Raw genomic sequence first — 24,873 nt, forward strand, 5'->3', positions numbered from 1 at the left:
GTTCGCCGGCTCGAAAGTTTCGCGGCGTTTCTCGTGCCCTTTAATCGACCGTTTGAATGTTCCCGGGTGTTCGGCTCGACGCCGCGGTTCAAGGGGCGCGCGCGAGATGGCGTTGCCGGCGGGCACATCCGCAGAATCAAAAAAGACAGCTGGGAAGTGTAACATCACACATCGATTCGACGGCCCTGGCGAGCCCGAAAAATTGTCTCTAATTCCGCGTTTTCTTGGCGGCGCCCCGCGTTCCCCCGAGAAAGAAAACGCGGCCCGCTGTGTGCTGGAGATCGAGCCGTGTGTGCCTGCCTGGAGAAAGTGACCGTTCCGCGGACCGATGTGCCGATACGAAACGTGACTGTTGGTTATGCGGTGGTGGTTCCTGTCACGAACACCAGCCCTCGTTCAACCCCCGTTACACGACTCTCGCGACGACCTACGAGGGAAACTGCCGCGGAGGTCACTGCATTGCGGTGAGTACAACGAACGTTTCAACCGACGCTTTTCACGTCGACGGTGTCCACCGGACTTCGTCCGGTTTTTTCTCCTCGCGATCCGATACACAAACCAGCGCGAGGTTCATTACCCTCCGCGAGACGATCATCTCGCGGTGTGCGCTTCGAGATTTCACGTTGCGAATACGTGAATTATTCCTCTCTTTTTTTTCCTCCCTTATACATCGAGGAGAGCTCGCCTCGCGAAACGTACGGGTACAAAAGGAAACGCTGTCGGCGTTCCATGATTCTTCGGGGTTAGATAATGTGACAACGTCGTTTCGCACGCGCCGAGTCTCAACCATTAAACATCATCGTTATTTGTGTTGTCTGTTCCCGTGCGTCCACATTGTTGTCTCTCGGTTTCATTCGTCCCCGTTTCAATTGACAATCCGGCGCGCGATTAAGATGCATCGTTGTTATTACCGTCGGAGGGACTTTTTTTTTTTGACGAGGATAATAGAGAGGATCACGGTCCTCGGAAGGGTGATTTCCGGTGGGATCTTGAACGATTCACGAACGTGGCACGAGGGTGACGCAGGGACGGTGCATGCCACCGAGTTTTCATTCATCGGACGCTGCCGCGTCCTCGCGAGGGTCGAACGTCGAAAATTCTAATGGAAACGCCTCCGCTCGTTCGCTCGCTCGTTCGCTCGCTAATTCACCCCCTCCCCCGGCCACTCGCGAGATTGCGTGCCGCGTTTACCCTGCAATTAAATTCGTGTCCGTTCGCGGCGGTTGGCATTGAATTTTCGGGCACGTACGGCTGCATAAAATATTCGCTCGCGCACGCCACGGCACACGGGAATCCTAGAGATGATGCCTGATGCTTATTGTTAATTGTTGATACCGACTGCGAACCGTTCCGCCGCGATACGACTTTGATGAATCCATTCGCGAGCGGAACGGGGAAATACGCGAGGAGGGTGCCGCTGGTTTTAACCCTTCGCACTCGAGGGATCACCGTCAGTCACCACTTGATTCGGTGCAGCGAAATTAGAAAGCTTGATGTTGAATATTAAATATTAATATTCGAGGTAATACGTCGGTGTACGAAATGTTCGGGTAATATTGTTTCGCACTTTAACCCTTTGCACTCGAAAGGCGACTCACAGTCGCCATTTGGCTGGACAGAACAAAATTATACTGTTCAATATCAAAGTTCATTAATGTAATTATAAATGAAGCATTGAAATAGAACAATTCTGTCTATGTTGTTTATGTGTATTGTTTATATCTATGTTAGTCATGAAAGGTACCATTAATATTTCATTAGAAAATTACGAGTATATCCAACGAGAAAACTTTCGAGTGCAAGGGGTTAATTTGGTAGTTTCGAGATACATCGTCTGCATCTCATTAGAAAATTTGGAATATTTCTGGTAGAGAACTGTCGAGCGCGAAGGATTAACCCTGCGGCATTCTTATATTTGCTACCACGGCTTTTTTGATCTTTCAACAGTGTTTCGTGTTTAGTCTTGTTTCAATCCTCAGTTTTTCCAAGATAATTTTGAATTGAGAATATTGTAAGAAGCTTGTAACTAGTCTACGGGTTCTTATATTTTTTAGCGATGTTTCGAGTAGTCATTCGCATTGAACGTCTTTTAGTGTCTTCTTCCCTTAAACCGTTCGCACCCTATGGGTTTCTTACGTGACGCGTTAGTTCTTAATTCGCCGATGTTCGAAAACATGCGAATGGTTCTTAATGACAAACGAACGATCATGAGTCGACAAAACGCAGGGATTGCTGGTTAAGCGAATATAAGGAAGGGAGAAGGGTAAATTCGAATACGAACGACGAGTTAACTCGACCACCCCGACCGTGAAATGTATGATATTCATGAGACGTGTCTCCAACATGTAAATTCGGTATACGAAAATAGCATTACACGAACATTATTGTATATATCCGCACTGAATTTATAACGAATGTTTCCTTATTCCGTATTTTGCTCTTCGCATCTATATTTATGCAAAGCGCGCCGTTGTTGGATCTGCGGTGGTAAAATCTTTGTCAGTTCGGCTTCATTTCTCTTTTAAAGGGTTCCTCGAACTTTGTATCCGATAATTCGAGCGATTAACGGATCAGGTAAGGAGAAATTCGTCCGCGAAATCAACGGTTACCGATAGCAAAATCGATTCTGCACCTCGGCAATGTCGTCCGTGCTTTGTTTGCGTAACGTGGTCGTAAACAATAAACGCCGGCAGAAAATAGACGCGTCCGGCGTGTACGGGGTGCGTCGAACTCGTTGCTCCTCCGCTCGCCTCGCCTCGCCTCGCCTCGCCTCGCCGTTCCTCGCCGCCTCCCATCCCTCATCCCTTACTCCGCCGTATATCGCGTTCGTGTACCAAGGATATTTGTAATCGATCCGTACGATCTGAAGGTAAATCCCGGTCATTGTCGTCCCGATACATAGGCCCGACCGATACGAAACGAAATAAGCACAATTGTTCGGGTTATCGGATAACCGGGACCGTACGGACGGTCCGCTCGAGCCGAGCGTTTACAACTCCATTCCATTATTGAGCACGGGGGTGTGATTTTACACAATTCCCAACCGGAACCGCTCGACAAGATACAGCTTTATTTATGTATTTATTATTTAATTATTTATTTACTTATTCATTTACACATGCATTTACCGTATTACTCTGTTTTCAAATTGCGAACGCCAGAAGGAAACCGAACGTTCACGGGTTAGGAAAGGATCTCTTCACCGAGTAATTGAAATCATTGATACATTTTCAAACGAATACCTCTCACCCTCATATATGAGCTTTATACATCGGTGTTACATAATAATCATTTGAATACGTGCGAACGGTGTTAAGAAGAGTCTTTTCTCGGGGGATTTCTGGAAGGACAGGAAGATTGTCCCGATTCTTCGGGAACGACTCGTAGCTGGCTCGAATTTCGAGTACTCGGACAGGTGTACGGGGAACCGGTCGATCACGAGGCGTTTCGTAATTTTGTCAGCTATTATAACCGTTCCCTCGTGTAACGCTAATGCAGGCTACGTGCTTGGCTGGTAGAAAAGCGTCGCGTCGTCTTCTCGGTTGATCGGGGCGCAAGCTGACACGAGCGTGGTCGTTACCCGGCGATTGTTCTCCTCGCATCCTCCAGAATATTTATCAAGCCGCCGGGATGCCACGGGAACAATCGTAACCCTGCGCCAGCTAGGATCTTTAATAATGGGAACGCGATGCAGGGCCGTATCGATTTTAGGGAGCAAGCTGCGGTGCAAGCCATTTACGGGCCGGTACCGATGGAGATTAATGGAAAGTCGCTTGCATCGGCTCGTCGGACGTCCGTCGAACCTCCTTTCGAACCTTGGTTACCTTCGCGAACTCGAGGCGTCCACTTTTGCCGTAAATTTTACATGCATTTCCGATAACGGACTCGCTCCCGGTATTTTCTGTCGATATATCGGCACACATTTCGGAGCAACCTCTGGCTGCACTCGCGCGATCCTGCGTAAGCCCTGTACTCGTAATGTTTACATTTAATTAGCGCATAATGAAACGGAGTAATAATAATATAAACTATGATAATATTAATATCGAGACTCTGTTGGCGAGAGCAGTTCGAGTTGAGTCGTTCGACAATTTCGAAGACGGTCCATCGGGCGCTCCTTCTCTTCTCGACAATCCGGGGTTAATTTTGTCGCGAGTCGCGTCGTAAATGGGAGCAACTCGTTCTCAAGCGGGTTTGACGCGAGCGATTGATGGCAACGCTATTCCCCTAAACGCCTCGTAAGTGTCGCGCACCCTTTACGGGATGCGCAAACACGGTTTAAAGCGAATCCAACGATTCTGGTTCGCGTACTCCTGCGAAATTAACACAGCGCTGTATCTAGTTTCGAAGTTGCGCCCCGCGCGGCTTCGCGGAACACGTGTCATCCGATTCCCTCGGCAGTTACACCGTCTGCGATAATTGTGCACGTAACTTGGCGGTGTCCCTTTGGCCGCGACGGTGCGACGGAACGCGTGGAAAAACGGTTCTGTAAATCGAGTAGGCGGAAAGCTCGCGAGTGAACGGACTTCTCGGTTTCGATCATTAACGTTCCGATTGCCTCGAGTATCTCGAGTGTTTCAAGCATCTCTTATTTTTTCGTTGCAAAAGATACATGGAGATAACCGTTAATTCTATCTGTAACGCGAGATTTTGAAGCCGTTTACAAGCAGCTCGTAGTCGTTTCGTAAAACTTGTAATCTTGTAATTGTTCCCAAGCAATTCGAAAGCATTGCTCACCGATGACCGCGATGGTAGTCGATGCATAGGAGAAACAGGAATCCTATAATAGGGGGGACGAGAGTGGTGGAAATAAAAGAAGGGAAGGTTACGAGGGATGTGTTTTCGTGAAAGCCTGTTGTTGCGGCCAAGTCGCACAGGACGGGTTACGTGGCGTGGCCTGCATAGGTTCTTGAACGGTGGCACACAAGGGGTAGCTACGATTACGTGGAAACGTCCAAATGGTCATTCGCGTCGCAACGGCCGCGACCGGCGCGCTGTCGTGCCAGAAGTCTTATACTAAGCCACGATTTCTTTGTCTCGTTCCGTTCCGTTTCACTTTGGTCCCGCACGATACCCGATGCTCCCGGTCAATACGTTTACCGGTCAATCGTTATCGATTTTCCGTTTGCACGGCTCCCTTTGTACGCCGCGTTCTCGCATCAGTGATTCACCATCGCTACGGCACGATAACAATATTTTGTCGACCGATAACGCGATCTTCTCGGACAAAGGGGCGCGCGGCGTTCGGAGCGGGGGATCGGGGGTGGCCGACCACCTCAAGCCGTTTGTTCTCGATCTCTTCCTCGCAGGGTTGTTCCGTGTTTCTTCGACGTTCCATCGAGTTTAAAGGGATAAAATTCCGGGCGTTCGATTCCCCTTCCCTCTGCTCCCCTCCTCTCTCTTTCACTCTCTTCCAGTCCCCATCCGCGATCAGATTATCGTCTCGATTCCGTCGAAAGCGTGCCTCCCCTCCTCCCCCGCGTAGAACTGTTCGGAACGAGTCGCGGTAAAATTCGTTACCCTAAATCGTAACCGAAAATATAATAACGATACTCCCGCAAACAACGCTTCGAACCCGACGCGAAGTTTCGGGCCGCGCATTATACCCTCCCGCCGTAAAGCGGCGCCGCTCGAGGCGGTGAAACCGTAATGGAAGACCGGCCAATATATCGTGGCAAAAAGACAGCGTTGTATATAAAAGAAGAAAAAAAACTTATCGCGACAATAACAGTTTTTCCGTGGCCGGGGTTCTCCCACGTAAAACCGTTTCGGCCGTTCGTAAAAACCGTGGTTCCATTGAGGCGCGCGGAACGGGGGGGTTTGGGGGCGGGCGCGGGCCGATTCGTGAAACTGCCTCAGCCGTTAACCGACTGCCGGGATAAAATTCTTTTTGCCGCGAGAAAAAGTTTGTCCGGCGAAGGGTGAACACGAAGAGAGACGGGGTCGGGGCGGGGTTGTAAGCGTATCGCGGAGACGATCCGCGCGTGGTCGATGTGTCGGTCGTTCCATCAAAGTCGTCTGTTCAAGGCCGGTCAGGGATACGCGTCGTTTTCGTCGCCGGCCGATCGTTCTTGGCCGTGCGATCAATCGAAGCCTCCAGCCTCCCTCTGCCGCGCGTTCACCCCTTCGCCAATGTTGCGGGCACAGACCTTGTCAAGGCGGAATCCCGGCGCGTCGCTCGGCCGAAATTAATTCTAATCTCCCGAGTTTTCGTCGGGCAGCGTGTCCCGCGTTGCCATTGATAAAGATGATGGACGAGAGAAACCCGAGCGGATCATCGTCGGATGACGCGGACGATTCGAACGATAGGCGATTCGTTGGTCAAGCCGGCGAGTGGGTATTCGTGGTACAGCCGACCGGATGAAAGACCGGTCGTGGATCGAACCGGGCCGCCGCCGATTCTCACGAGATCTCGTATACATCCCGACATCTCGCCTCGCGATATATTACTCCGCGGCAATGTAGACTCGCGTATATAGCTTATCAGGGGAGACTGAGGTCTCTCTCGAAAATGGATGCAATTCCAGGGGCGTACCGAGCGTTCCGCTCGCGTTTAGTTCCGCGATCTTCCGGCGTCGGTACGTACGCGTACACATGCATACAGAGACCGGGTCCAAACCTAATATCGTGTTTTGACCTCCCTCCCTCGTCGTCCTCTCCGCTTCTCCCTTTCCCCCCGCTCACCGCCGTTCTCTCCCACGGTCCTCCGCTCGGTCGCCCACACCCTCTCCAATTCCCTCTGCCACCCTCGACGTAATCGCCATCCTCGATCACTCGCCTCCCCCGTCTCTGTCTCGCTTTTGTGCTTGCACAGGACGACACCCAACGGCAGTCATCGACACACAAGTTCGATGTTTACTGGCTGCGGTGGTGCGTACCGTACACACACTCGCGTGTGCAGAGGCACAAAGTGTTAAAAAGCTCGTGTAACCGCAATGCGGATATCTCGTGTGCCTATCGTCGCGCGTATACGAATAGCGACGGGGTTCTCGCTGATTCAATAGTCGCCGGTTGTTTTCTTCCAATCGACACGCCCGCCATCGAGCGCGAGCGGTGAACCCGACGCTCCACTACACGCTCGCCACCGCCGTTTTTTTGAGCTGTACACCTCCCGCGCGCCGCCGTTTCGAAAGCTTTTTCCCGGCACCGGACGAGAAGAACACCTCGAAACCGGCTACGCTCGAAAACGTCGTGAGAGTTTCGACTTTCGTGTTTATAGCCACCGGAATTCGTGCCGGGGAGGCGTCGCCTCGGTTTCAACGGGTCGAAGGACGAGGGCTGGGGGTTAACGCTTTCGAAAGTAACGCGTTGCGACGAATCAATCGGCGCGGCGAACAGTCGACACCGTGCGAGACCGTGGGGCGCGTTTCAGCGTTGCGCCCGGGATATCGGTGTCTTTCAATTCGTCGGAAATCGAGCTGTCACGCTGATAATGTGTACATTTTTCTCGGAGCGCCGCGCGGACCGGGACTTTCCTCGCTCGTTTGTTTCCCTCCTTCCACTTCGTTCGCCGTGTTCCCCGGTTTCCGTAATCGTCACGCGACAATGGCTCCGCGGAAAATAGGAGTTTGATTGGGGCGGAAGGAATTTCGATCGGGGATCCGGGCGCGACAGGCTGCGGCCGCGCAACGCGGAAGCCTCGGACGTAGAACTGGAGGACGAGGTCGAGGTCGAGGACGAGCTTGAAGAACGACGCTGGAGTCTTTGCTCGTAAATAACATTTGCCTCCGCGCGTACGAACAAAGTTACGACCGCGGAACTTTGCATAAAGGGAAGGAAAGACGTCCGGTAGTCGGGGGGGGGGGTGGTTGGTTGGCTGGGTGGCTCGGTAGAACGAAAGAAACGGTAAGAAAGGAACGATGAGCGGAAGAGTGCACCCGTGGCACGACTCGCGCACAAACGACGATTTACAAAGCGTCGAAGACCTAGTCGAAGAAGCGTTTCCGAGAAAATCGAAGACTATGCATACCCAGAACACTGCCCTCGCTACTCATTCAAAGGTTTAACTCGTCTGCGAGCGTGTAGAGACTGAAGACCGGGGCTACGCTGAAATCGCCGGCGCCGTTTCAACCGGCAGGAATTCTCGGAAACCAAATTTGCCAAGAACAGCATTTACAGTCGGCGACGTTGAACGAGAAACCGTTTCTCCGCCGCTGGTTGTACTTTTGTCATGGGTAAAATGAAAATAGTTCCACGCTTAGCGCCGTTCCGGTTGCTTCGTGCGAATCGGTGATCGCGCACACACGCGCATTTGGAAATCGTAAGTTCACTTCCGAAGAACGAGGTGTTACGACGCATCGGTTCTCGCAATTCGCGTTGCCGTAGCTCCTCTCGAAATAGCAAAGAAACACTCCGATATTTACCGTGGCTGTGGCATGAAATTACGATCGATTGCAAATACTCGCGCGGAGTGCGCGCTACCGAGAGGCTCGAGCATCGATTCGCCGGGTTTTGGAGGACACCGGGAACGGAGAATGCGGTTCCGTGGACGTACGCCGGTATCGGGGAGCTCCGACTTTAAAGAATCCGTGGCGAGAGGATCGAAATGCACGCTATGTAGGCGCGACACGAGCTGAAACGAAAAGTCACGGTACCGGTAACAGGATTTATCGCGTTCGTAGATCGTGCATCACGATATCGGTGAATTTACAGCTCGTCCCCGTGCCACGGCTAAAAATCGATGAAGGACTCCGTTCGAGAATATTGGAAGCGACTTTCAACCGAAAGAGTTTCGCCGGTAACGACCGGGGGAGTCTCCGTCGGATAGATGTTTCGGGAATGATTTACCAAACACGGGAAACATCCGTTCGAATAGTTTCGGTGTTACAGGGGAAACGTGTGATCGTTACCAGCGGCGAATCGTTATACCGAGTCGCGGAGGACGGGTTCTTTGGGTATTTCTGGTAAGCCGATTCTTCCGAATAGAGATGTTCCGCGGAAGGAACGAAGAAAGAAAGACAGGAAGAAAGGAGAACAAAAGGAAGGCGATAGCGAGGGGCGGGTTAGGGGGAGATCGAGTGCGGAGGAGGAAAGCAAAGCGGAATAGCGGATAGGGGATAGAGGATAGTGGGTACTGGGTAACGGGTAGTGGAAAAAGAGGAAGAGGGCGGAGCGGCGAATAGGTTTCGAGCATTCACGCACACGGGGAGGGGTGGGTGGTGCGCCGAATTCGTCGATATTTCGGTTTTCCCCATTCCGGATTCCGGATTCCGGACTCTGGGCTTCGGATCCCCCTTCGTCCTTTGGAATAGCTGAGCGGGCCGCGTCGCTGTACTTTCGGACGCGGCTTAATCACCGTGAAGGCTTCCCTACCGTACTCCCAGCCAACGGGAAAGGATCCGGTCTTTATCTCGAGCGGCACACGTTGCGTCGCCGCCAGGATTATTCTGCATCCATTCAGTCGGTTCGTTAATTTCACCCATAGAATTACGGTAGCTCGGCTTCCGAACGCGATATCGAGCCCGAAAGTGTTCGGTTTTCTCTTCTCCCCGTCCCACACCCCTGCTCTGTCCTCTCCTTTTTCCTCTCCAGCCCCCGGTCGATGCACGCCATCGGCTAATACGGTATCAGCGATTCAATTTGCTCAACACGGTTGACGCGCGGCGTTCGAAGCGTCCCGAAGAATTAGGATAGAGCTCTCGCGCGCGGATACCCTAATATTCGCTCGTCCTGTTATTCGAACAAGTGTCTCGTGCTCGTAGCTGCTTTGTCCGAATGAATCTAGCAACAGCATAAGCTATCGATCTACGCGATCCCCGTACAAATAGGCGACGTTTCGTAACGGAAAATCGATTGCTCCGTTATTACAGATTCCACTGTTCCAACGCAGATGTCCTCTTTCCTGCGGGGATAATTTGATGAACGCGTAAACGCGACAACGCTCGTCGTCCCTTCGCGCGAAACGTCACGGTGGTTGTCTACGTGTATACCTACTTACGTATCTCATTGAAACTTCCGCGCGCGCGACACACGCACGCGTCGCGCGAGCGTATTCGTGCATGCGCCTCTATGTATCTTGTACGCGATGAATTTCTGTACCGGGGATTATGTACGGTTGACCCACATGCGCGCTGTAGTTTGAACTCTACTCCTGGTTCGGTAGGTACTTCATAAATATGTTGCCTATAACCATAAAATTCTAACCAGGCGATTACGGTTATGGCTTTATTCCCTGCCTACGTAACGATCGCCGCGTACGCAGGCTTACCGGTGAAATCTGTTCGGCCGTGTGTTTACGCCGCCCTTGGTCCGGCAGAAATTTCACGCGCGTTGCGCAGCGAAGTTGAAGCTACGCGATTAATCGTTGAACGCCGCGATGTTGTTATCAGCCGACGCGCTGGGCAAAGGGAATTGCGGGAGTTTCCTTTTGAGCGTTTCGGTCAGCCGAGATCCCGTCGCGCAGGATCATCATCCTCGGCACCTGAAAAATTTTTAGAAGCGATCTAAAAGGGAAACTAAGGTAGGATGGGGCTGCTTTGCAGAGCACCGAGCGAGGTGTCGCTCGCCGCTGTCGCGATATCCTTTTTTCGTGCCGAACCTCTCTTTATGGCTCTGCTGGGTTCACCGGCTCGCTACACCTTTACCTCCAAGTATACGTCGAGACCTATTCACCCCGATGTTTTTTCTCTCCTTGGGCACGTAGATGTAATATATTCAGCTCTCCCGGCCGCGCGCGCTCCTTTGCGCGAACGCTCCCTGTAATTATCTCTTGCCCTTTGCGCGAGAGGTGGTTCCCCGTGAACGAGACGCGCGGGATGCTGCGCGCCCGCGTGTGCGTGCCCCTAACGGTATATTTATCGTTTCCGGATACGCGCGGCCCGCTAGACGCTCCTGGAATCTCGCTCGCCAGCTCGCGTTTCCATTTCCTCCCACGCTTCTTCCTTCCAGTTTGCTGATTTCGCTGGAATTCCATCGCGGCTCGATTTCCACCGATCGCCCGATACACTTTCCGAGCCGCCGCCGGATTCACGGTTTCCCGAGAACACGGAACAACACGGTTATCTTTCGTCGTTCGGGGACAGATAATAATTAACGTCGCTTCCATCTTTTTACGGCTCGCGCGAGTTCCCTAACAAACTCCCTCTCCGACGCGCGATGAAACGCAGTTCCACCGAATCCCTGTTGTTCCAGAAATTTCCTACCCGTGAAAGTTCATTCCACGGCACGGTTTCGTCGCTGCGGAGAACGATCGACCGAAAAATCAACTGCGAGTCGAGGGCACCCTCCTCCTGTTCATCTATTTTCGTAGTTATCGCTGCGTCCAATACAATCTCTTCCCGTTATCCATTCCGCCATTCATTTCGCGTTAGCTCGAAAGCCCTCGTGCGCTTATCCAGTCCGCCGGCATGCTACGTATGAAAAAAGAAGTCGTCCTATCGTTGGCCCCGTTAGCTCCTTTCGCTCCCCTCTGACCCCGTTCCCCTGCCGCGCGCGGTTCTTTCTCCGTTCCGCCCCCGGAGGTAGTTACGTGGTGCGTTCGGTGTGCAGAGAAGCGCTTAGCCGGCGCCCAGCCCGACGCGAAATAGCAGGCCGGCTGCTCCCGGTTCTTCCGCGAGCACGGCTGAATGAGACCGCCGCACAGAACGGGTCCGCCGTTACCCGCGGCCACGTGTGTCCACGCTTCAATGCGGAAGCGTCTCCGCCCCGGGTGAGGTTAATGCGGATACACTTTGAAGTTTATTTGGGGGACGGACGGACCGACGGACGGGTCGACCGAGCGCCGCGGGGATGACGGCGCGGCGCGCGCGAGAAACTTTTCGATCCACGGTAAGAAGATTTGTAAGAATAAGTTTCTTTGAGAAGGGGGATCGCGACGCCGAGGTTGCCGCGGATCATACACGATGTAAATCCCCGACAAGCACAAGGCGAAGCTCGACATCGATTCGGCGTCTTGTTTAATTATTGCAACGTGGGCAAGGTTTCGCCAAGTTTTTCGTAAAGGCTGATTAGCGATTCGCCCGACGCCCTACATCGCGGAGACAGCGCGGAGGTGAGCGGTCGATCGATCCTCGACTGGCCGCTATGGTGATGTGTCCTTGGAGAAATTCGGAACCTGCATAAATTCGGAGTTCTGAACTTTGTCGTCTAAATTTAGAAGACCAAGTTTTCTTTGCACTCGAGGTCAAGAACTCCGGTGTGTCCTGCAGGCCGAGCGGGGTCTTAGGTTGTCGAGCCTACTTGTATTACTTGTGTCGCGCTTGTATATCTATGTCTAAGGTATGCTTCTTTCGCTCGACAAAGCAGAAACACGTTGTTACGTAAGGAACGCGTGTCCCGTACGACGCTCGCCCTCTCGTCCCGCAGACCCACTGTTTTCGACCGATGCGGATCGATCGACGCTTGCGTACCTTTGACACCGTTCCTCGCACTTTCCCTTTGAATCCTTACGTTCGGTCAATTTAGGTTAAATACCGAGGTAACGGTCGACAGGAGGGGTCAGGAGTTGCAAAGGAGGGTGCAACAATTCTTCCCGTACGCGTGAACGGAACGGAGTATCCCCTCGTGCTTCGCACCGTGAAACACGAGAGCCGACCTACCTCGCTGCCGGAAAGATTTCATCGGCCGGCTTCGGTGTACGATGCGCTTCCGCCGCGCCGTGCATATTTTTGCTCGCGGATGCATAGGTAATGAAGGAGGCGAGCTCACGCGAAAGAAATCCCTTGTACCGGGCGTAAAGCGCGCGGCCCGTCCTCGCTGCCGGCTGCTCTCGCACGGCCGATTTCCACGGGGCCACCGGAAAATAATTTGCCGGGGGCACGTTCCGCCGCTCGGCGAATTGGCCTCGCGCCATGGATAATTCGCGTAACCAGTTTGGAGTTCGGTTTATCCTATCGCGTTCGGATACGACGTAATCGGGTATAACTTGGACCGCTTCGCGCGATGCGAGGAGCACCGTTTACTCGTCCGACAGATCGACGATCCGCTCCAAAGTTTTCTCCGGTATTTTCTCGGGTAGACAATTCGAACGAATGCAGGGCTGCGCTTATCTGCGCCGGAAAAATCTGGCGAGGTTAGATCGGTTGGAACGTGACGTTGATTTACGAGCATAAATCCGATTGAGTTAACACGTTCGCCGCCATGAGAATTTGCAGCATTCTATGCGACATTATTCTTTTCTAACAACGACAAATCTTACCGTGACGCTTGAATCTCGCGTTAGGATGTATTCCGCATACGACGGAGATAGATACTCGGGGTTGGCAGTCCCGAACACTTCCCTTGCCATCGATATATTCGGGATTGACGGCGAATGGGCTAATAGATTTGTACGCTCCTAGCGGCTCTATGTTTGGCCGATTCATCGTTGTACCGCGGGGAATTTATGCGCGAACGAGTCTCCCGACAGCGGGTCACTTCGGCCGGCGCATTGTGGGACGACGTGTCTCCTTATCCGGTTGGCAGGCTCTCCGTTGGAGCGCGTGTATCGGATCGCGCGCAAATAGATTCGTAATATGTTGCCGGAGTTTCGTCCTTTTTTTTTCCTGCCTCGCGCGCGAAACGATGCCGACGTGTTCTCGGGTTGAATTTTCCCATGTTTCACCGAGCAATCTTAGCTGGAATCTTCGCGATTCGATTCTCGGTCGGTCGTGGCCCGAAAACGTTGGATCCCCGACGCGAGGATCGGACGGTGCGATCGAAATTCCATTCGTCGACGATTGGTAACGGAATCCTCCTCCGATCCCGCGTGTTCTCGTTACGAGATGCTGCATACTCGACGGATCTTTACACGGCGGAAGACACGCGTGTGCCAGGGGTGCAGCGCCGCGGTGGATTTCTATCCGGAGCGGGAACATTGAAAAGCACTTTTCTAAAATATGGAACGCCGGTCGCGACGCAGTTATCTCGGTATAAAGCGTTAAGCGGCCGAAGTGTTTTACCTGGTAATATCGTGAACGGCACGCGTAAAATCCCGTGGTATAACTAACGGTGAATCGATCGAAATTCGCCGGCTGTGCGAGTTCAATGCGGACAATTAAGAGAGTAAAAATTACTCGAATTTCCAGCGGCCCCGACACCATTTGCTACGCGCCACGCCGAGCCAAGCGGAACAGCGTATCATTCATCCCGTTTTCGTATCGAACGAAAAATTAACGCCGTGTAATTAACCCTTCCATCGTCCCGGTCCGATATGCCGGGCACGTTTAATTTCACTAATTATACGTGACCGGTAGGGATTAGCTGCCTGTCAGAGCCAACAGCCATGTCATTACGCGATATCGTTCGGAACTAAAAGGATTAAAATCGCACAACAGAGAAAAAGATAGATATTAAGCGCGGAAAATACGAGGCGCGCCGTTTCACCGGTACGCCGGCTCGCAAAAGATATTGAAAAGGCTCGAAAGAGTTAAGCAGCGAGCAAAAATCAGACAGAAGAGTCGATGGAACCGGTACGGCGTGCATTGAATGAGGGCGCGGTGCACGGGCCCCGTTACTCGAGTGCATCGTGTAGATGCAGGGCTGCGCATCGTGCCGCAACAAGGTGGTCTCTTCTTCTCTCTTTCGTCACCGCCTTTTTTATTTTCCTCCGTTACCTCCCTTATCCTCCCTCATCCTTCTCTTGCATCTCTCTCTCTCTCTCTCTCTCTCTCTCTCTCTCTCTCTCTCTCTCTCTCTCTCTCTCTCTCTCTCTCTCGAGGTTGTTGCATTCACAAGAGAGCCGCTCGTATTTCTATCGTAGGTGCTTGCTGAAAACCGAAACGCCTCCGTTTCTGTTTTCTCTCTTCTCTCCGCGTTCTCTCGCTCCTCTCTTCCGTTCCTCCGACGAGACACGGCCACGGAACGATCCGAAAACATCGCCGATACGCCGCGGCTTTTCAGATTAGAATTTTTAAATATTCAACAATGCATCGTCCGCGTCGAAGATGCGAGATATTCGTTTTCCCTCCTTCCCCCGGCGCCGTTCGTTCTTCCCGTGTGTGGGTGCGTGCGTGCGTGCGGCGCGCGTGATCGATCCGAGTCGCGTTCTCCCCATATTCTAATATCAAAATGATCATCGCCGTTAAATTACATTTTATACAGGGTTTCGTGATAAATTCGATTTCGCGCGTGCTCGCGCAACAACGCGGCGGTATAACATGTACATGTATATATATACGAGTTCCGTCGCGATGAATTTTTCGGAGCGCGTCCCGGCTTTATGGGCGAGCGTGGAAATTGAAGAACGATGGAAAAGACGTATGCACCGCGGTCCGCGGAATTGGCTCCTAGTGTCGCGGAGATCGCGTAATCGTCCCGAGTCGTCTCTCTCCCGGCTCGACGGTTAATCCGTTATCGACCGATCGTTCCTTCGGCGTGGCCCAGCAATCAGCGAGCGGACGATTATCGTTCGGCCGGAACAAGCCGCGCAATTCTGCGCGACGAATCGATTCTCAGCTTCAACCCGGCCCTCCGCGTTTTCATAGCCCGTATCGCGGACACCGCGGTAATAATGATTTTTCCTCGGCAGATTCGCGATCGCCGGAAGTCGTGCCGCGGTTCTAACGTCGGAACGATCTTGGACGGTTCTTCCGATGCCGGAGCGTCGCGCGAGGTTCCCGGCGTGCCTCGTTAGCGAACGCTTCATGGGAATTTTAGTCCTCGTCGCGTTCGATTTCCAGGGCCGAACGAGCGACGAGAGTCGCGCGGCACGACGCCAACTTTTCCACCGGTGGATTACAATTTTTAAATATTCAACGTCCTTCCGTCTTCGCGTGGAAATACGAGAGCGGCCGGTGTCAGCCGCATCCTCGATATCATGATATATCGGGACGATCCTCGATCTTAAACTGCGTTTCGCGCGGACCCCGGCACATAAATCCAGGTTTATCGAGATTTTCCCGGGGAGAATCCGCGATTACGATTTCACGGGGCGAGGCAGCCTCTCCTCCTCGCGTCTCCTTTTTTTTCTCTTCTTTCCCGCCTCTTACATTCGCGTTCGATACCGCGCGCGGCGATAACGGCGAAACAGAAATTCCGTGAACGGCTAATGGGATCGTTACGGTGTTAATTCCTCGCGCACGGTTGGCCGAGCGCGGCGGAGCCGAACGAAACTTTTCAGCTTCGAGCGACGCTTCGGCGACCGTGGCGGGGAAACAGCGGCCGCGAGGGATGCGACGCTGCTTTCGATAGTCACGCGCTATTCTCTGGCACGGATATACCCGAGGAATACGAAATCGCGCATAACTATAACGCGACGTACGACGCCGTCGTCCCCGAAAATATATATTTCACGGCGCACTGGAATCGCAGAACCGATCGGTCGTTATACTTGGAGACGGTCCACCGTTTTCCTCGTTGATCCTTCGACGGAGGGAGAAGTTTTGACGGCGGCGCGGCGCGACGTTGGGTGCCAAGTAACTTTATTGAAAAGTATCTAGGTAAGTCCCGAGGAACAAAGGTAGTGCTTCTCGCGCGGTTCCTCATCCTACTCCTCCTACAACTCTCCTACGCCTCCTCCTCCTCCTCCTCCTCCACGGTTCTTCGCGGCGTTTCTTCGTTCCTCCTTGTGGTCTCTCGGCAGCTAGCGCCCGGTGCCTCTCGTTCGCTCGTTCGCTGGCCCTGCTCTGGAACGGAATATTGCCTTTTCGTCGTCGTGCAAGCAAAATCCTTTCCTCCCGCTCGAACACTCGCTGGAAATTGACTCTGCTTATATCGGCTTACCGGCGGCTTTGCAGCTTCTTGGCCCGCCCGCGTTTCCTTTCTCCTCTTCGTCATCGTCTTTATCGTCATCCTCTTCCTCCTCCCCTCGCCAGACCGTCGCCGCGCGATTCTTTCGGCCGAGCCGCGCCTACCGCCTACCGTCTGTCGCGAGTCCTGGCTCCCCTTTGTGACGTCGTTCCGGTGTCCTCGGTCGTGGAAACGCCGTCTGCGACCAAGGGAACACGAGGCCAGACCGCGCCGAACCCACGCTCCGCATCAATTTTCCAACGATTCCGACCACCCCCCCGACCCGGACGATTTTATTTCTCGTCGAATGAATAATTTATGGTTACCAAATTTCGATTGGGCTCCTTCCTGCCACGCTCCCACGTACACCGCGTCCCCGGTCGCTTCTATTCCGGTCGGTTCGTCGCGTTATTAATTCCAGGAAGGCGAACGTTGTCAATTTTTCTAGTCGGACGTTCGAGCGCGCTTCTCGGTAACCCCCGCATTAGGACCGGTATAAATAACCGACGGGTTCATTTAGCCGTTCGAAGCCGAAGAATTCTGAATGGAGCCTGAAAAACTGGGACGAAGCGGACCCTCTGCCATCCCGCTCCGCCGTCCGATAGACGGGAATAAATTGGAAACTTTGCTTTCTCGGTTGCATATTTTTGAAACCGCATTGTGTATTGTTTGCGGAATAAAGAGCCGTAATTAAGCAAGCAAATAAGTAAGTTCGCGCGGGTTCTCTGTGACAGGAATCCAGCAGTCGCCTGCCTCGCGTCCGCGCGAGCTAGAGAGACGGAAAGAGAGAAAGAGAGAGAGAGAGAGAGAGAGAGAGGGGAAGAAAGAAAGAGAGTCGGAAAGAGAGAGAGTGAGAGAGTACATCAGCTTTATGCCTTTGAGCTTACGAGTGCCGGCGCAAGCTCGCGTGGAATGCACGCGTGTTCTTCTAATGACTCCCGCCAGCCCCGGTATATCTTCTTTACGAGTGTTCGTGCGTGACTTATCTCCACGGCCGAAATTTACGCAGCGTAAATGCGAAATTAGGAGCGCAAAGATACTAATTGTAGGTCCTAATTACTATGCGCGCAGTCGCCGTTATTGCCGACGTATTTCATCGTAATGCGGGGGCCGCCCGCTGGGAAAAGTGTCGCGCGATCGATTAAACCCGGATCGACCGGCCGGCCACCCCGAGGTCTCGATCGGGAATCGATACGCCGTTATTATTCGTCCCCCGCCACGGGAATTCCGAGCGTTTTATAGAATGTTACTTCTCTTTTTACGACGAAGATAAATACCAATTAGGAATGATCATTAAGAATCCGATATAGCACCCCTCACGTTCGACTATCGAGTCACTTACATTACCGAATATTACCGTTCGCCGCCGATCCTCGTTTTGGTAATTGTTTTCGAGCAATTTGCGAACTTCGTTCATCGGCGGCGGCACCAGGCGAACGTGTTGAACGCGTCCCTAACGACACGTTGGAATTAGTCGTCGCGAAGTTTTCGGCCGATGGAGCCGAGATTTACGAGACGCAGCCGAGGGCTGAACCTACAGGAAACCGCGTAACGCCAGCGGATATCTGTGTCGTTTGCCCGTGTCGCATCTGTGTAAGCTGCGCCCGCCGCCGCGCATGTGGTGCTCGATGAGTCACGGTCCCCCGCGCGCACAAACCGCATGCACTTTCCTTACTTACCCTCCTCTAATATTCTCTACGCCCTTTTCCACGCTGTGACTCGGAGCGGGCGAGCGGACGTTAACGTTCCTTTCGCAGCACGCCCTTCGCGTCCCGACTTCCTTCTTGTCCAAAGTTCTGTTTTCGTTAGCCAGCCACAGTGCCGCCTTCGCAGAGACTCCCAGCCGCGAGTTTCCCTTTCTCGGGCTCGTGCGCGCGCGTTAAACACGGCGCCCCGTTATTCGACTATAATTCGCGTTCCGCTGGGATTCGCAGATTTCGCGCGTATCCAACGTGCACTCGTCGGATCCTCGATCCCGACGGTCGAACGTCTAACGTATTCCGTTCGCTCCGCGAGAAATCGTTCGGCGCCGAGGTAAAGAAAACGCTCGGGTCGCGCGATGCCTACGAAGCCACGCTACTTTACAGCGTTGCGGCTGCGTCGGGATTTTCTTCGCGAGTTTTTCTCGCCGCGCTCGAGCTGTGTTTCCCAACTAATTCGAGGGAAGTGCTCGGGCGGTTCGTAAATAGCCGTAGAAACACACAGAACGAGGGGGGAGCGAGTGGGAGGGAACGCGGCGAGGGCGAGAGTCTCGGTTAACTTCTCATACGTTTAAGAAAGTTTCGCACTAATTCCGCCTGCTTCCACCGCAGCCACGCCGGGCCGCGGAGCGTTGTTCTTGACGCGGGCGGGCCGCGTGCCGCGAAATTCGTTTGAACAAACTGCGAAAAACCTATTCGGCGCCGCGAGGAAAATCGACGAAATGGCCGCCGTCTCGCCGTGCAGGGGGCCGGATCGGCGGAGTTGGTGACATTCTGCCAAAAAGTTAATTTTCTGGAATGGACGCCTGCTGAATGTGTTTTGGTCCTTGAAGGTCTATAACCCTAGGAAACGAAGTGACATAACATATAGTACAATGATTATCATTATAGAATAATAATACCTTAACCTTTTAGCTGCAGCGGGACTAGCCGGGAAGCTATATCTCTGCACGGCAAGGTTTGACGCGGGCTGCATATCATTAATATGATATCAGTACTATTTAAGACTGACAGAATTGTCCACTGTGCGATTACGTTAGATTAAATTATAATGTGCTATTAATGACACAGGAAGAATTGTGCCGCTATAGTGGTGTACGTTCAAAAAGATCACATACAGGAAACTCAATATGTGGCGTACAGTAGTCAAAAGGATAATGAATTTCAGTGAAAATTTCATCGCAACACTTTCTCCGGTTCAAGAATTCTAACGAAATGTCAGTCACATCCTCGATCCAGTTTTCCTCGGTTCAGCGTCGCTCTCCCGCGAAACTGGAATTCGCCGAACGCGCGTCGATCGTCTTTTTCCCCATCTTCATCCCGTTAGCGATTCAAGGTGTATAATCGTTCGCAGCGGCGCGTCGCGTTCCGCGTATGGGATTCCCGACCGTTCGATCCCCGGAGGTGACGCTTAAAAATTTATGCGCGCTCTCCGCGCTGACCGTTCGCCCGGCAACCGTGCGCGGACTGAAACAAAGCCGTGGGAAACGAACGGTGGAAGGACGGCGGCGGTCCATCGCCGCGTTTTTAAGTATACATCTGCCCGATGAAATTTTCAAATTCCGTCCCGAACGCCGTGGAGGAACAGCGCCGGCCGGAATATTAACGATACACGGGGCATCGGGCGCGTATGTCGATTTTCAACCCCGCCAATTTGTCACCGACAATCATCCCCCCGCCTGGCCACCCTCACACCTCCCTACTTGATCGGTCCGATCGAAGTTTAATACCCCATCCAGGCTTTTATTTCCTGCGGATAGGCCGACATAAATCTTGCCGTATCCGCGAATTCGCGATACTCGAGCCTGCTGCACGGATTACGCTCGCAATTCGGAGCGCAGCGCGATGCTTTTGTCGGAGCGTTTATCGCCGCCGGCGAACGGCCTACTCGTTAACGCAGTATTTTCAGTTACAAGCGAGCAACGGCCGATTCGGTAGTTTCCCCCGTGATTCGTCCGTTTCGCCGGGAAAGGTCGCTCGGGGTTACCGATCCCGCGAAAACAGGATGCTTTTCTTAGCAGCGCGCCGTCCTCGCTCCTTCCTCGGGACGTCGCTCGTCGCGCGATCGTCGGCTAAGCCTCCGCCATCTAACGAACGCTCCTCGTCGAACGTGTTCTCGCGTTTAAATCCAGTCCAGGTTTCCGGCCGGGAATGGGGTTGCGTGCCACTATTTTTATCTCCGCCGTAAGCTGGCCGCGAAAAGCTGTCTTTCTTTTCGTCCCGTTTATCGTCGCCGCAGCGGAACGCGAGGATACCCTGTCGTCGAGAGTCGCGGCGCGTTCTCTCTTCGATCCTCTCGCCGAGCGCGATAGAACACCCGCGCAGCGTCGTTTTCCGGCGACGGTTCCGCCGATTCCCCCCGCGACGCTCGCCACTGGGAAGATCGATCGCGAACGCTATTTCGGTTTGCGAAGCTACAACCTCCATTAAGCCTTTCAATTCGTTTAAATATAGTCGGCCAGATTGGCATTGCTCATGAAGAAATCAAAGTTCGAACTTCTGGGTATTTTCGTACCAGACTTTCCAAGGCACGCCGGCGTAGTCGAGTCGCATACAATATTTCTCGAGTGGCGGACGATAACAGCGGGGGTTCAAGCTCCAGCTATTCTTCGGCTACCGTGTTGCGCGCGGCCGTTCCAAAGAAATTCGCGTAAATCGCGTCGGCCCCTTCCGAATAATGCTTCTCGCCGGGCACGCGCGTTTTGAAATGTTTCGAAATTGAGCTGCGACTGATACGGACTTTTATTTTTATCGGCCTTACCGTCCGGAGGATGGGTCTCTTCGCTCGCGGAGCGCGTAGAACGGACGAGTTGCCGCGACGAGCGCATCGAATCGGTCGGATGAATCGACGCGTCGAAGGGAATCGATTCTCCCCATTTTTTCTGAGGAAATGAATGCACGACCTCGCGGATCACGAGCCGCGTTGCTCCTTGAGTAACGCGCTCGACGTGTCCGTATTGGATGAAGCTCTTCCGCCGAGGAGGAACAGGATCGCCGCGTCGACAACCCGTCCTTCGACACCGATGGCGAGTTTCGCCTCTCCTCGTGCCGGTTGCCTTTTGTTCCCGGCGTATCTGTTGCCAGCGGCTATTGTAATCGTCGTAAACGGATTTGCACGCGCAAATCATCGTTACAACGTATCGGGGTGAAATTCAATTTCCACCCCTCGCCGGCCCGACACCCGGCGCGTCCCGGGCCGCGCCGTGAACCGGCTCCGCGGAGGAAACATTCTTTCTCTTCTCGAATGGAAAGTCGATCGCGCGAAAAGGCGACGCGACGGGGCTGAAAGGGGTGGCGCGCTCGCTGGAACAGGGACGGAGAGAAATCGAGGTGGAAATCCAGGAGCCCGGCTGCAACTCGGAAACGACGTAACGAAGTTTCGACTTGGCGTTACGGAAGTCGACCGATACTCCCGTTCACCGTGACGCATGTGCGCGCATCCGACACCGTCTCGCGCATCGAGGCGGTCATGATTTTTCTGTTCACCCTGTCAGCCGTAGCGCTAAAACGCGGTTACCAATTCCGCGCGACGTCGCCGCGAACGCTCCCTCCTTTGTTCGCGGTACAAAAGGACGCGATCATCATCTTGCGGCGTTCTTAATTTATTGACGCGCTTTGAGGACCCGGCGATTCCGGGGTATGAAACACGGTGAATACCGGTTTCAAAGGTACATACCACGTAGTGGTTATAACGTTCGAAAAATTAGGGGCATCCGTAAGTGGTGAATCTTTTGTAGGTAATTAAATTAACTTAAACTGACTTGAATATGTTTATCGGAGATGATAGGTTTTTCTATGGTACCTTGTAAAGTTCGAATGCAAATTTCTATTCTGTAGTTAAATAATAAAGGAAAGTTCTCTTGAAACAAAAATGGCGGAATGTCAACCCACCGAAGAACCTAAATTACATGTTGCTTCATTTCGGGAAAGACCTTTCCGAATTCATGAAGATGCCTCTGTACGTACAGGCAACTCTAATATTTTCTTTCATAGCTCGTGAATTATGAAAGCTTCACAGAAAACAAGCTTTACCTTGACTTTACAGAACAAACTCGCGACGAGCTCTTTCGATGAGCAATCGCGCAAGATTCCGGCGAGCACGAGTCGTCCCCTTTTTTCACAAATTTCCTGCCCGTGAGAGTTAATCTTCCAGCAGCTTTGTAAATCGAAGTTTCCGTCGGCTTCTCTTGCTTTTCTTTACCCCCTAGTTCACCCCTCGGTTACCTCCACCCTCCCTCTCGTTCGCCCGGCGACGTTATTTCGAAGACATTTGGAAGTCACTGGGACAAATCGATACTCCGGGGTTCGAAGTTCATCGGATACGGATTTGCGCGAGGGCAGGGCGTGTTTGGTAGCCGCGAGGCGGCCGTCGTATAATTTCCGAGACCGTTGCCGCCGGCACCAGTTGTTTCCCGGGTCGAAAAGTAACCGGCTCTGTACGCCGTTATTTACGTCGGCTTCATTACGGTCAAGCCAGCCTTTGCACCGGGGCCGGGATCGTAATTATTCTAGGCGAATTGCCGCGCGGGTCGGAACTTCGAGCAGAATTTCGAACAGCGGAAACTGGTCGCGGTGATTTTCCTGGAATTTTTATGAATCACGGAATGCTGACAGTACGGCGCGCTCGCGTTCACGCTCGTGCTCGCGCGCGCGCGCGGGGGAAACTCGTAATTTTGTTGAATCCTCCGTAGCGATGGGACAAAAAGGGAGGACGCCAGAAGGGGTCCGAAGATGCGCAAGAATCGAATTACTGCCGTCGGAAATGATTTATATTCGGTGGATTCGAGGAGCTTCCTTAACCCATTTCTCAGAATTTTAAGGCGCGTGCTTTTTCCCCTCTGGACGGGAACGCTCCCGAGTCGGTGGCACCTCTCGAACTCGCTTCGCACCACGTTTCCTCTCCTTTGCTACCCCGCGCAGCCTTTCGTCGATCTTTTCTCGGCCACCTATCTCTCCATCTCTCGTGAAACTCTCGAGAAGTTCCCCGTGCGTTACACGTTTCCGCGAGCGGAAATTGTCCTGTCTCGCAAATCATGCTCTCGTTCTCGTTTCTCCCTCTCCGTCCCTCTTCCTCTCTGTTCCCTTTCGTTTCCCCGGCCCTCGCCCCGTCCGTTTCGCCCCTCGTTTCTTTTCCTCGCCCGCGAATCACGCTTGTGCGTTACGAACACGCGCGAACAACGGGCTTCGCGAGAACTTTGCGCGAGGGTAACTCGCGTCCGAATGCGAACACCACTCGTATCCTACCACTTCGGAAAGCTTTTCTTCCTTTCTTTCCCGGTGGCAAGGCTGTTTTATGGATTTCTCGACTCGACCCGACCCTTCCCGACCCGACTCGGCTCGACTCGATTTGACTGGAGACTCGGCTCGTAACCGTGCCGTGAATCGGACGGGTTCCAACGAACAGCCGAAACAATAAACAGCTTTGTTGGAAACGCGTAATTAAAGCTCGAGTTTAATTGTGTTCGCGTCTTGACGAACGGCCGACCGACGCGACGTTTTCAGGTGCGACGTTCGCCGGGGATACGAAAATATTAGTATGAAAATTAAAAAACTTTCGCCCGCGCCGGGAACTTTCGTTGGAATTTTATTCGAGAGTAACTTCTCTTGTTCAAAGAGAAAAGGTAAAGAAGACGGGTCTCTCGCGGGAGGCGAGTTTTACGGTTTCCTTTTCGTATTAGCGATAATCACTGTGGACATTGAGCGATCGAAGTCGGACAAAAGTGAATCGATTCGTCGACCGTTCGCAGGCGAGCCCGTAATGACGTCTCCGGCGAAACGCGTCAGAATTGCACGATTGGCAACGGGGAAACGCAATTATTGTATCGCTTCCTTTTTCTCCCGTTGGGCGGAGGCCAACGTGAATTAGGTGAATTTAAGCAGGACAGGATCCAATTTACCGAAACTGTACATAGCTGCGTTGACGCGTTTACGGGACGCTGTCGATAAAACGGGCTCGATCGATTCCGCTCCCCCCAAATCTCTAATATCCCGACTAATTAGCGGGCGTGCTAATCTCAGGAGCGTAACTAGACGGACAGATTATCCCGAGGGCGATCTTTGGACTCACATACATGACACACGACTCTCATCAGCCCGAGGGTCGCGTTCTATGCGTGTCCCGACCCTGGACAGGGCTTTACAGCTTTGCGATTCCCGCTCCTATACACCGCTCCGGCGATAACTTATCGAATGAATGCCATATGTGCCACACGCCGGAAGCTTGTCTTACATCCGAGAATTATGGGTAGGTTCAGGATACACTAGGAACTCGCTCCCTCGCATTCACTTCATCGAGAAAGACACTTTACTCGTCGTTTCGATCTTCTAAAATTAGAATCCTTCAAACACATTTCCGACGAACCTTGTCCGAAACGTTGGCAATTATTCTAGAGATCAATCTATTCGATGCGCAGTCGTTGTTCAGTCGCACCGAATCCTGCCAGGAGAATGAGCGTCTGGCAATGTTAATTATGTCGGTCCGAATTAGTCGCCGCGACGGTCCCTTTCCAGGTCAAAATTGTTCAAATTT

The 24,873-nt window shown here is 52.8% G+C and overlaps 1 protein-coding gene across 2 annotated transcripts in view; it reads left to right on the plus strand.

Moving 5' to 3' along the window:
• The first annotated feature begins 141 nt into the window (after positions 1–141).
• The window catches only part of Sema1a (semaphorin 1a), a 184,449-nt gene continuing 159,717 nt past the window's right edge, over positions 142–24,873 (plus strand). For both annotated transcript variants that reach the window (XM_031991698.2, XM_031991699.2), the window contains exon 1: positions 142–464. The gene's annotated coding sequence lies outside the window, so the exon portion shown is untranslated. The remainder of the gene's footprint in view (positions 465–24,873) is intronic.

The sequence above is a fragment of the Nomia melanderi genome, chromosome 2, assembly GCF_051020985.1.
Source record: "Nomia melanderi isolate GNS246 chromosome 2, iyNomMela1, whole genome shotgun sequence".
NCBI classification, from domain to species: Eukaryota; Metazoa; Arthropoda; class Insecta; order Hymenoptera; family Halictidae; genus Nomia; species Nomia melanderi.